A 10,173-nucleotide genomic window follows, 5' to 3' on the forward strand; every position below is an offset into this window, starting at 1 on the left:
AAACGATGTACAAATGCGCTTTACACAATTGATGTGTGTATGGATTGGGATAACAGTTGTATGAGCCCCTAATAAAATGTTAAAAAAAAAAAAAGAAAAAAAAAATTTTTACCGGGATATACAACCTAATCTTTCTTTTGGTGTGGCTGCTGGGTTTGAAATGTCAACCTTGTAGTTAGCAGCATGGCCATGAAACAAAATACAATAACCCCATAAGACAGGATCAAACGGCTGCACAGGTTTCCACGATCATCAATCTTTAGGGAAGCTGACTGCTTCGTATTTCTCCTGCAAAGTAGGTAGAGGGTTTGAGTAGCCTAACTCACACAGCCAACATAACTCACTGCCATCAAGGAGATCCAAATCACAACGACCCTGTAGGACAAAGTAGAACTGCCCCTGTGGGTGTCCAAGGCTCTAAGTCTTTTGGGGAGCAAAAAGTTTAGCCTTTCTTGCAGGGTGTGGCTGGTGGACCCCAACGGGAGCCTAGGACACAACCAGAGCCAACAGCTCTCACACTAATGGCCATCCAGTCCATTCTGGCTCAGAGTGGCCATAGGGGGCAGGGTAGAAGCGGCCCTGTGCGTTTCCAAGAGCCAACATAGTATTGACAAAAAACAAGCTTCCTGGACTATTTTGGACAAGCACAAGGGTGTAACACACACACACACACATACACACACACACACACCTCTGGAGAAGATTTTGGGAGTGACTACAACTCGGAGCAGAGCTTGGAGCATTTGGAAGCCTTTTTATTTGACTTAATGTATCTGTTACAAGAGGTGCTCCTGGCTTCTCCATCCAAGTGATTCTGGGAAATGTATTGCAGAACGCTTCCAGAAGTACTTGGGCCACGGAAGGGCGGGGTTTCTGGATACTGTAGTTCACATAATTCGCAAAGGCCGGACACTTCCGCCCAGGGAAAGCAAGGGCAGCAGCATCTCTTCGGTCCAACAGGTGAGTGGGCTCAGCACTCACAGCATGCCCCATCGGAATCTTTGCAAGCTCTGCGTGGGACCAGCCGTGCTCAGGTGTCCCTTAATGTGCGAGAGAGGAGCGGCCGTCCCAGTGGGGGCTCAGCAGTGAAGGACAGGAATTTGCATCCCTTCGCTTTCCTCTTCCACTTCCTACCCAGCTGCTTCTGCTAGTATTCCATTCAACGTATTGTGATCTTATTTGTTTCATTATCTGTAGCAGAGTGACAACGATCGTAGCTACATATAACCTCCTTCCTGGGGGACGGACAACAGAAAAGTGGGTGAAGGGAGACATCAGACAGTGCAAGATATGACAAAATAATAATTTATAAATTAGCAAGGGTTCATGAGGGAGGGGGGAGGGGGGAAGCCAAACCGGCTGTCCCTCCTCTTCCTATAGCATGTATGTCCCTAGATCACCCCCTCCCATCACTGTAATACCTGTAGCACAACCTTTTCCTGTGACATGTGTCTTCACCTGTAATGTGGGGGCTCGAACATCCCCAGAGAGTATAAAAGCTTGGGGAGCATTAAAATTCTCTCTCTCTTCACGTGGATTACCAAGCGGGGCTGAGGTGAGCAACGCTACCATGAAATGTGTCTGACTCCATTTATTTCTATATATCTCTTTTATCTCTCATGCTCTCTATAACTGTACTATAATATTTACTTATTATCGCTGTACAATTGCGCCTACCGAACCCGTCGTGATTGTGCTAGGAGCTGGCTTCTTCTGGCAGACAGTGAACAGGCAAACTTCATTCTCCTGAAGAGCCTGAACAGCTATAGCCCATTCACTCTTCCAAAGCCCCCTCCGTGGAACTTCTCGTGCAGGTTGTCCCCTCCCTTGTGCTTGAAGGGGCCGATTTGGGGATGAGAGTGAGGTGGTCACCCAGCCGAGCGATGCCTACACTGCTGACCATTTCACCCTTCCCTGTGAACAGTCTGAAGGACTTGGTAACTTTCAGAATTAATGAGCTCAAATGCTTTCAGACTAAGCCATCGTCAGAAACGTGGCTTTCATTATAACCACTGCAAGCATTTCATGAGGGCATAGATTTACCTGTGACATCAGAAAGCATTTCTTTGCACATATCGTGAGCCCCAAAGGTCATACTTTCTGCTCTTCTTCTTTCTCTGCTGAATGATTTTGGATTAATTTCATAGCCCATGGTGTGCTGTTTTCTTCAACCTGAAAACCTGTTGAGAGGTCAGCAGATTTTGATAATACCCTGTTTCCAAAGAGACACCTCAAGAGTCTAAGAAGAAGCCTGTGCCCTCGTGTTCACCTTTTACAGAAGTGAATTTTTCATCCTCTTGATGTTTGCTTCAGTAGCATCTTGCAGGGTTGATGGACCCTTGACTCTGTATGGCTTTTCAGTTTCCCGACAGAAGTGCAGTCTCCTGCTCCTCTCCTACTTCACAGAGCTTGCTTGGCAAAGCTTGTGTGCTTCCATGACTTGTCCTCAACGTTCACCAACATCCCGAACAGGGATTGATTTAGTCATTCAACTTGTCCTTGTGGAGCAAGCCCTAGGGACCATGGACCCCACTACCTAGAGGGTAGAGGAAACCGTGGAAGTGCTACTCCTCACTGATGCTGCACTGAAGTCAGAAAAACATACAACAAACAAAAATGCCTTAGATGATCTGTCTCAAAAACTCTCCATGGAGTTGATGCCAACTCAGAGTGTCCCTACAGGATGGAGGAGAACTGCCACTTTGGGTTTCTGAGCCTGCCAGTCTTTACAGGAGTAGAAATCCTCCTCTTTCTCCCTTGGAGCAGCTGGCTTCCAATTGCTGACCTTGGAGTTAACAGCCCAAAGCACAACCCACTGCATAGAACATGAACAGAATCGCCAAACCCACTGCCATCAAGTCCCATCTGACACATAGCAACCCTACAGAGCAGAGACTTGTCCCTCGGGGTTTCTAACCCTGTACATCTTCACAGGCACAGGAGGCTACCTCATCTTTCTCCTGTCGAGGGGGTGGGGGATTTGAACCACTGACCTTTTGGTTTGCAGTCCAACATTTAACCTACTCTGCCTTCCTGGCTCCTAAACAGAATCCTAGAAATTGACAGAGGTGAATTGGCCTCGGATGTTTTAGTATTCTTCATTAAATCCACTATGGATTGGGTTTTAAGCAGAAACTTCAAAGGCTAGTGGGTTCTGGGCAGAATGTCAATTCTCATTACTACAGGAAAGTTGCACTGTGCCCCTGTTCTTTCTTGTGAGTTCAGCTTTATCATCAAAGATTAGCTTACATTGGCCAAACCATTTTTTCTTGGAGAATCTGAAGTTGTAATTCATTGGCAGTTGGAAGAAGAATGTAGGTCTCAGATCAACTTTTTTCACCCTGAGAATATTCTCAGTCTGATTTACATGAACATTGTCTTCTTATATGCGACATTTAACTTAGTAAGGGATAATGTATTTTTCTCCCAAATATGAAAACCATTACAATTCCTCTCACTCTTACTTCCATTAATGATTCTGACTCATATTAGGCCCTAAAGGACAGGTTAGAACTGCCCTTGTGAGTTTCTGAGCCCGTTAACAAAGCCTCTCAGTTACGTAGACATTTGAGTAATATTCTAATTAAATAAGCTGAGACAAGAGTTTTATACAAATTGACTGGGTGTCTGCTAAGATGGGCAGCTTTTCTCCCTCACTTTTTCTAGAGGTGGAAATGTGACATTCTATTCTGTAAAAATTTCTCTACAATATACTTTTTATGTCATTTCATTGAGAAATAGACTGAAAATGACATCTGAAATTATGCAACTTTTTAATTATGCCATTACATTTCCTTGTGCTTATGTATTCCTTTAATGGAGTGAAAAGATACACAGCACAGCATACAACACGATGATTCATTTTTATTTCAACATACTACTTACTCTACCTACATAATATTCTATCCAGGATAATCCCCCTAGCTGAAACGCAATTAAAAATTGTGCCAGGTTAACAATTTGTATCTTGTTAACAATTTTTTTCAACAAAGGCTTGGATTAATAAATTGAACCTCACATATTGTATTTGGTATTGTGTAATTTGTCTTGTTATGGTTTAGCGGAACCCAGTGGATCTACTTTGGGATGTAAAGTCATGCAAACCAGAGAACGTGATATGCATTGGGAAAGATCAACTGTCCCTGGGCTCCATAATGTGCCATCCCTGGCTAACGGTAAAATCTTGAAAATTCAACAAATCCTTCATTGTCTCTATCTCTAAATACTCGTACAGGAGACAAGAACTCAAGGCAGGTGGAGACTGTTTTACAAGCAGGAGCCCACAATCAGCTTTCTAGCTCATATATGGCTACAAATTACAAAGGACTTAACCAGGTGTCAGGATTCAAAGATAATATGGTGTCAGATGTACAAACAAGGTGACTCCCCCTCTCTATTTGGGGGAGAGCTCGCTATTACTCCCACAGAAGAGGAAAAAGTATAATGGATGTACAAAAACCTCCAGTGATATCCCCAGCTTTGATGAGGAATCGGGCTTCAGAAAGAAGTCGCTCACATGTTTTGATTGTGGGAAAATTTCCCATGACATTTCACTTCTTCATAAGCATCAGACAGTTCACATGGGAAAGAGTTGCTGTAACGGTGCTCGGTGTGGTACAGAATTTAGTCAGAGCCCACACCTGTAAAGCCATGTGACTGGCCACACTGCAGCGAAGCCACAAGAATGTGGTAACAACGTCGCGCATAGAGCAACACTTAATGTTCACTGTAAAGGCCACACAAATGTGAAGCCTTATGATTGCGAGTACCGTGGGAAGGCTTTTCTGCATCCTTTCCATTTTTTCAGGACCATCAGAGAATCCACACTGGGGAGAAAACATCTAAATGTGAAACACCAAATAAGAAATTTTGTCATGGGGCACCACTTAATACTCACTGCATGGTGAATACAAGAGAGAACTCCAACAAATGTTTGAGGATTGTGGAAAAGACTTTGCTTGTACCTCATATCTTTATATCCATCAGAGGATTTGCACAGGAGAAAAACCATATAAATGTGACGAATGTGGTAAAAGCTTTATGCAACTTCAGGCCCATCAGAGAGTCCATACTACAGAGAGACCATACATATGTAACGTGTGTGGGAAAGGCTTCATTTACAAATCATATTTGCATTCTCATCAGGGAGGACACACTGGAGAAAAACCATATAAATGTGACCAGTGTGGTAAGTGTTTCAGGATGAAAATTCACTATCAAGTTCCCTTAGTAATCCACATAGGAGAAAAGCCCTATAAATCGGGCAAATGTGGGAAGGGCTTTAGTCAGAGTTCATATCTTTGTTTGTTTGTTTTTTCAGAGTTCATATCTTGAGATCTATCAGAAGGCCTGCAATGTAGAGAAGCCTTATAAGTGTGAGGAGTGTGGACAAGGCTTCCTTCAAGTTCACCGGTTGATCCATGCCGGTGTGAAACCATACAGATGTGAAGAGTGTGGGAAAGGGTTCAGTCGCAGAGGAGATCTTAAAGTTCATTGTAGAATCCACACAGGAGAGAAACCCTATCACTGTAAGGAGTGTGGGAAGGGCTTCAGGCAGGCCTCGCATCTTCTGACCCAGCAGAGGATCGACAGTGTAGAAAACCATTCAAATGGGAAGAGTGTGGGAAGAATTTCAGTGGAAGCTCCCATCTTGAAGCCCATCGTGCTGTGCATAATGGAGAAAAGCCACACAAATGTGAAGAGTGTGGAAAAGGCTTTGCTCGTACGTCATAGCTTTATATCCATCAGAAGATTCACAGGAGAAAAACCTTATAAGTGTGAGGAATGGGTAAGAGCTTCATCCATTTACAATTTCAGGCTCATCAGAGAACCCATACCGGACAGAGACCATACAAATGTAACTTGTGTTCAGTCCAGAAATGAGAATCCAACGGGACTCTAGAGGGAGGTTCTTTGTCTATTTCCGCTTCTGGTTGTAATCAATTGTTACAGTTCCTGATTGTGTAAATCCATGTACTTTAATCAGCCTGTCTTTTGCTATGTCTGGATAGGGCGGGGTCTGTGCTGCTCTTTATGTGACTAATAGGCTTAGTGTCTACCCTGCACTGCTTTAACGTCAAAGGATTGATACATTTCATTACATTAAATGACATTATGGAAGGCCATTACATTATGTCCACAGAGATAGGGGGCAGGACTTCAACACACAATTTAGGACACAATTCAATCTGTGACAGCTCCATCCCACTAAAACTTAAAAATTTTTAACTATTAAAAAGCAAACTCACTGCCACAGAGTCCAGTCAGACTCAAAGCAACCCCAAAGGACAGAGGACAACTGCCCCTGTGGGCTTCTGAGACTGTAATTCTATGGGAGTAGAAAGCCTCATGTTTCTTTCGTGGAGCCACTGGTGGTTTCGAACTGCTGACCTTGCAGTTATCAGCCCAACTTGTAACCACTATGATCTCAGGACTCCTTTTGAATGGTATGACCCAGTAATTACACCTCTATGTGTAAACTGCAGTGCAGTGAATTATTTATTAAGTCTGTTCTTATCATAGTCCTTGTAAATGCTATCTTGTCATTGCTATTATAATATAATTCATATTGTAATTGCTATAAAATGACTATGCAAATGAGGTGCTTGTTGAGAGGTGAAAAACGGAGGCACAGAACAGAGATACAATTTAACCCGGACTGTGAAGTTGAGAAAGATTTTATTAAGGGAAAGAATTCCCAGGAGGGAAGGGAGAGCAAAGAAAGGGACGGGATCATCTTGAGCTCCCAGCAGTTCCGATATCCACCTGGTTAGGTCAGGGAAATTGCGCCCCTGGTGGGGCAGTGGGACAGTTGTCGGATTTGGGTCAGGGAGATATGCAAATGAGGTGAAGAGCACTGCTGGCGCTTGTGCCTCCGATAAGGAGAAGGGAGGCTTCCTGGTGCTGCAGCTGCAGAGCCTGGTCCTTCCCAGACCAGCTTCTTGGAATGTGGGGGAGAGGCCGCACAGTCCAGCTCTGGCCTTGAGAGGCGGGGGAAGGGGCTGTGTGGACCCACCCTGCCCGGAGAGATAAGCTCCTTGGACTGCTGGAGGCAGGGACTGCAAAGTCCAGCAGATCACCTATCTTTCTGAGAGGCTGGGGGAAGGGGCTGCATGATCCGGACCCAGCCCAAACACTTGTGGCCCACAAGGTAGGTTAGATTGGTAGTAATATAAGGTGCATGACACCTTTGTGGGGGTTTCCACTGCCGTCCAAGTCAATTCTAAGTACAACTGTCCCCTATGGGTTTCTGAGACATTAACTCTTTATGGGAGTAGAAAGCCTGATCTTTCTTGCGCAGAGCAGCTAGTGGTTTTGAACTGTTGACCTCGGGGTTCGCAGCCCAATGTGTAACACACTACACCATCAGTGCTAGAGGTAAGGTCATGCAAATACAGTGTACAGAATGAGGGGAGTGGTCATAAAGTGGTCTTGGGTCTTCCACCCACCCTCCGTGCTGTTTTCTGAAATTCAAGCGTAGTGATAAACCGTGCTGGGGAACAGAAAGGAGAGATGATCAACTCTGGGTAAAAGGAAACCACCGGCAGATTAAATTCCGTTGGGAATTTCATTACCTAAGAGACCCCATAGGGCAGGGGGGTGTCCATCGCTGCTGGAGCAGAGGGCATCGTCTCTCACCCAGAGGGGCTAGTGGGTTCTAGAGGAGAAACCCCAAACTCACTGCCAGCCAGTCAGTTCTGACTCACAGAGGCCACTTTGAGTTTGAAGCAGCCCTATGTAATTATAAGGAACAGTGGGGGAGTAGTTGTGCCTTGGGCTGCTAATAAGATCCACAGTTGGAAGCCACTAGTCGCTCTGTGGGAGAAAAAACGAGACTCTCTGCTCCCAAAAAGATGTAGTCCTAGGGACAATTCTACCCTGTGTGGGGAGCAGAGAACAGGAAGAGAGTGTATATGGATGAATCCATATATATATAAAAGGATTCATCCATAAGAGTTGTATGAGCCCCCAATAAAATTATATATATAATTTTATTGGGGGCTCATACAACTCTTATCACAATCCATACATAAATCAATTGGGTAAAGCACATTTGTACATTCATTACCCTCATCATTCTCAAAACATTTGCTCTCCATCTAAGCCCCTGGCATCAGCTCCTCAATTCTCCCCACTCCCCCCTCCCTCATGGACCTGTTAGGTAGGCTAGTGTAGGACTGGGATGTCCATTAACACATGCCCCGAGGACCAAGCTACAGAAACAAAGGAGTGGTGCACTGCACATGCTCAGAGGTTCAGGTTTCCCGCTGGGTAGGCCAGGGAGGGCGCTGCACCTGGATTGGCCCACCTAGGCCAGGTGAATTCAATGCAGCCAATGGAGTCATCCACACGCCTCCCTGTGAAATCACTGAAAAGGCAGGAGCCCGGAGTCAACCGGCAGAACTTTGGGAGACCGGGTGACACTGAGTAGCTTCCAGGCAGGCTGCATGTTCGGGATGAGTCCTATGGGTGCCTATGTAAACCTGAAACTTCTAACTCTCATAAGACTCACTTGGATCACAACCAGGCTTTGCCGTGAATTCTTTCTCACGTGGAGCCAAGAACCGAGGTATATCTAGCTCCAGAGAGATCTAACAGACCCTTGATAATTTATAAATTATTAGTTTGTCATATCTTACACTATCCAATGTCTCCCTTCACCTACTTTTCTGTTGTCTGTCCTCCAGGGAGGAGGTTATATGTAGATCCTTGTAATCGGTTCCCCCTTTCCACCCCACCCTCCCTCCACCCTCCCAGTATCGCCACAGTATCACCTTTATGCTCATATATTAAGAAGCCTGGTAGGCTGGGTTTCTGAGGTGAAGGTAAGCCTTCACTCTTGTGAGTGGGAGGTGAGTCCCAATCACATTCTCGTAATTAATATTGTTCCCCACTATGTCCTCCCATAATAGTGCTACCTTAAAGTGACCTCTTACAAGCACATAGCTGATTGCTATCTAGCCAGCAGCTTTAACTATAGGCTCTGAAGACAGCCACTCCCACTTACCTGCCCTAGGCACTAGTGTTAGGTTACTCCTCCTCCTAAACCCACTTTGCTACCTATGTGGTTACCTGTAATTATTGGGGGTTTCACACCCCCTGAATGTATATAAGCCTTGGTTGGAAATACCATATATTCTCTCTCTGCATGGACCAGCCTCCTGAAGTCATGGCAGTCCCAGAGGTGAGCATTTGCATGCTTTATCTTACCTGGTGTCGCTTTAATTTTACCCCTCAATTACACAACTGCCTGTGGGGAGAAGTCAGACACTTGCTGCCAGACTGCTGTCTCATCCCACAGCAGGGCTGGGCCTGCTCCCTGCTGCTGGGGACAATGGCCTACTTCTCTCTGAAGCTTTGGGACCATTAGCTTGGTTCCTCTAGGTGGGGTTTACACCCTACTGATAATGTTCCTATGGAGACCCAGAGACCACCCTCTCATTGCTGTGTAACCTATAGTGCAGCCCCTTCCTGTGACGTATGTCTTTACCTGTAATTAGTGGGCTGGATTGCCCCCAAAAGGTATATAGGTGTGAGTCAGCAAGACTTCTCTCTCTGACTCTCTGACTCTGACCCTGAGCTCCTTGCTGCTCACTCCCTGCTCAGTCCCCTCTCCCTTGTTCCCTTTCCCTCCTTCCCTTCCCCCTCTCTCCACGTGGACCACCAAGCTGGGCTGAGGTGAGCAATGTTGCTATGTATCATGCCTGACTGTATTATTGTATTATCTCTCATGCTCTCGATGACTTTAATATAATGCTTATGTATCTCAACCGTACAATTGTGCATTACTGAACCCAGAGGTAGTATTACTGAACTCGTAGGAGTAATCAGCGGGTGGGGGCTGGTTCCCTCACCCTCCGTCCGCGCAATTTTATATTTAATACTACAACTGCCCCTTGGACCCACTTGATTGTCACTCTGAGTTGGAATAGACTCAATGGTAGGAAGCCTGGTATTTGGTAAATGAACCCCAAATCAAACTCACTGCCACTGAGTGGACGCTGACTCATCTGGACCCTACAGGACAGGGTGGAACTGCCCCTGTGGGTTTCCAAGACTGTCACTCTCTATGGGAGTAGAAAGCCTCATAGCAGGTCGACTCGTAACCATCAGGCCACCAGCACTCTCCTTTGGAAAGCAGTACAAAGACAAATCGTTTAGATGTGGGACTGT

The 10,173-nt window shown here is 45.5% G+C and overlaps 1 pseudogene; it reads left to right on the forward strand.

Moving 5' to 3' along the window:
* Window positions 1–1,883: 1,883 nt before the first annotated feature.
* On the forward strand, window positions 1,884–5,334 carry LOC115870355 (annotated as a pseudogene).
* Window positions 5,335–10,173: the final 4,839 nt, after the last annotated feature.

Source organism: Echinops telfairi, unplaced genomic scaffold, assembly GCF_000313985.2.
Source record: "Echinops telfairi isolate 266 unplaced genomic scaffold, ASM31398v2 ScPeMD7_655;HRSCAF=1070, whole genome shotgun sequence".
Lineage (NCBI taxonomy): Eukaryota > Metazoa > Chordata > Mammalia > Afrosoricida > Tenrecidae > Echinops > Echinops telfairi.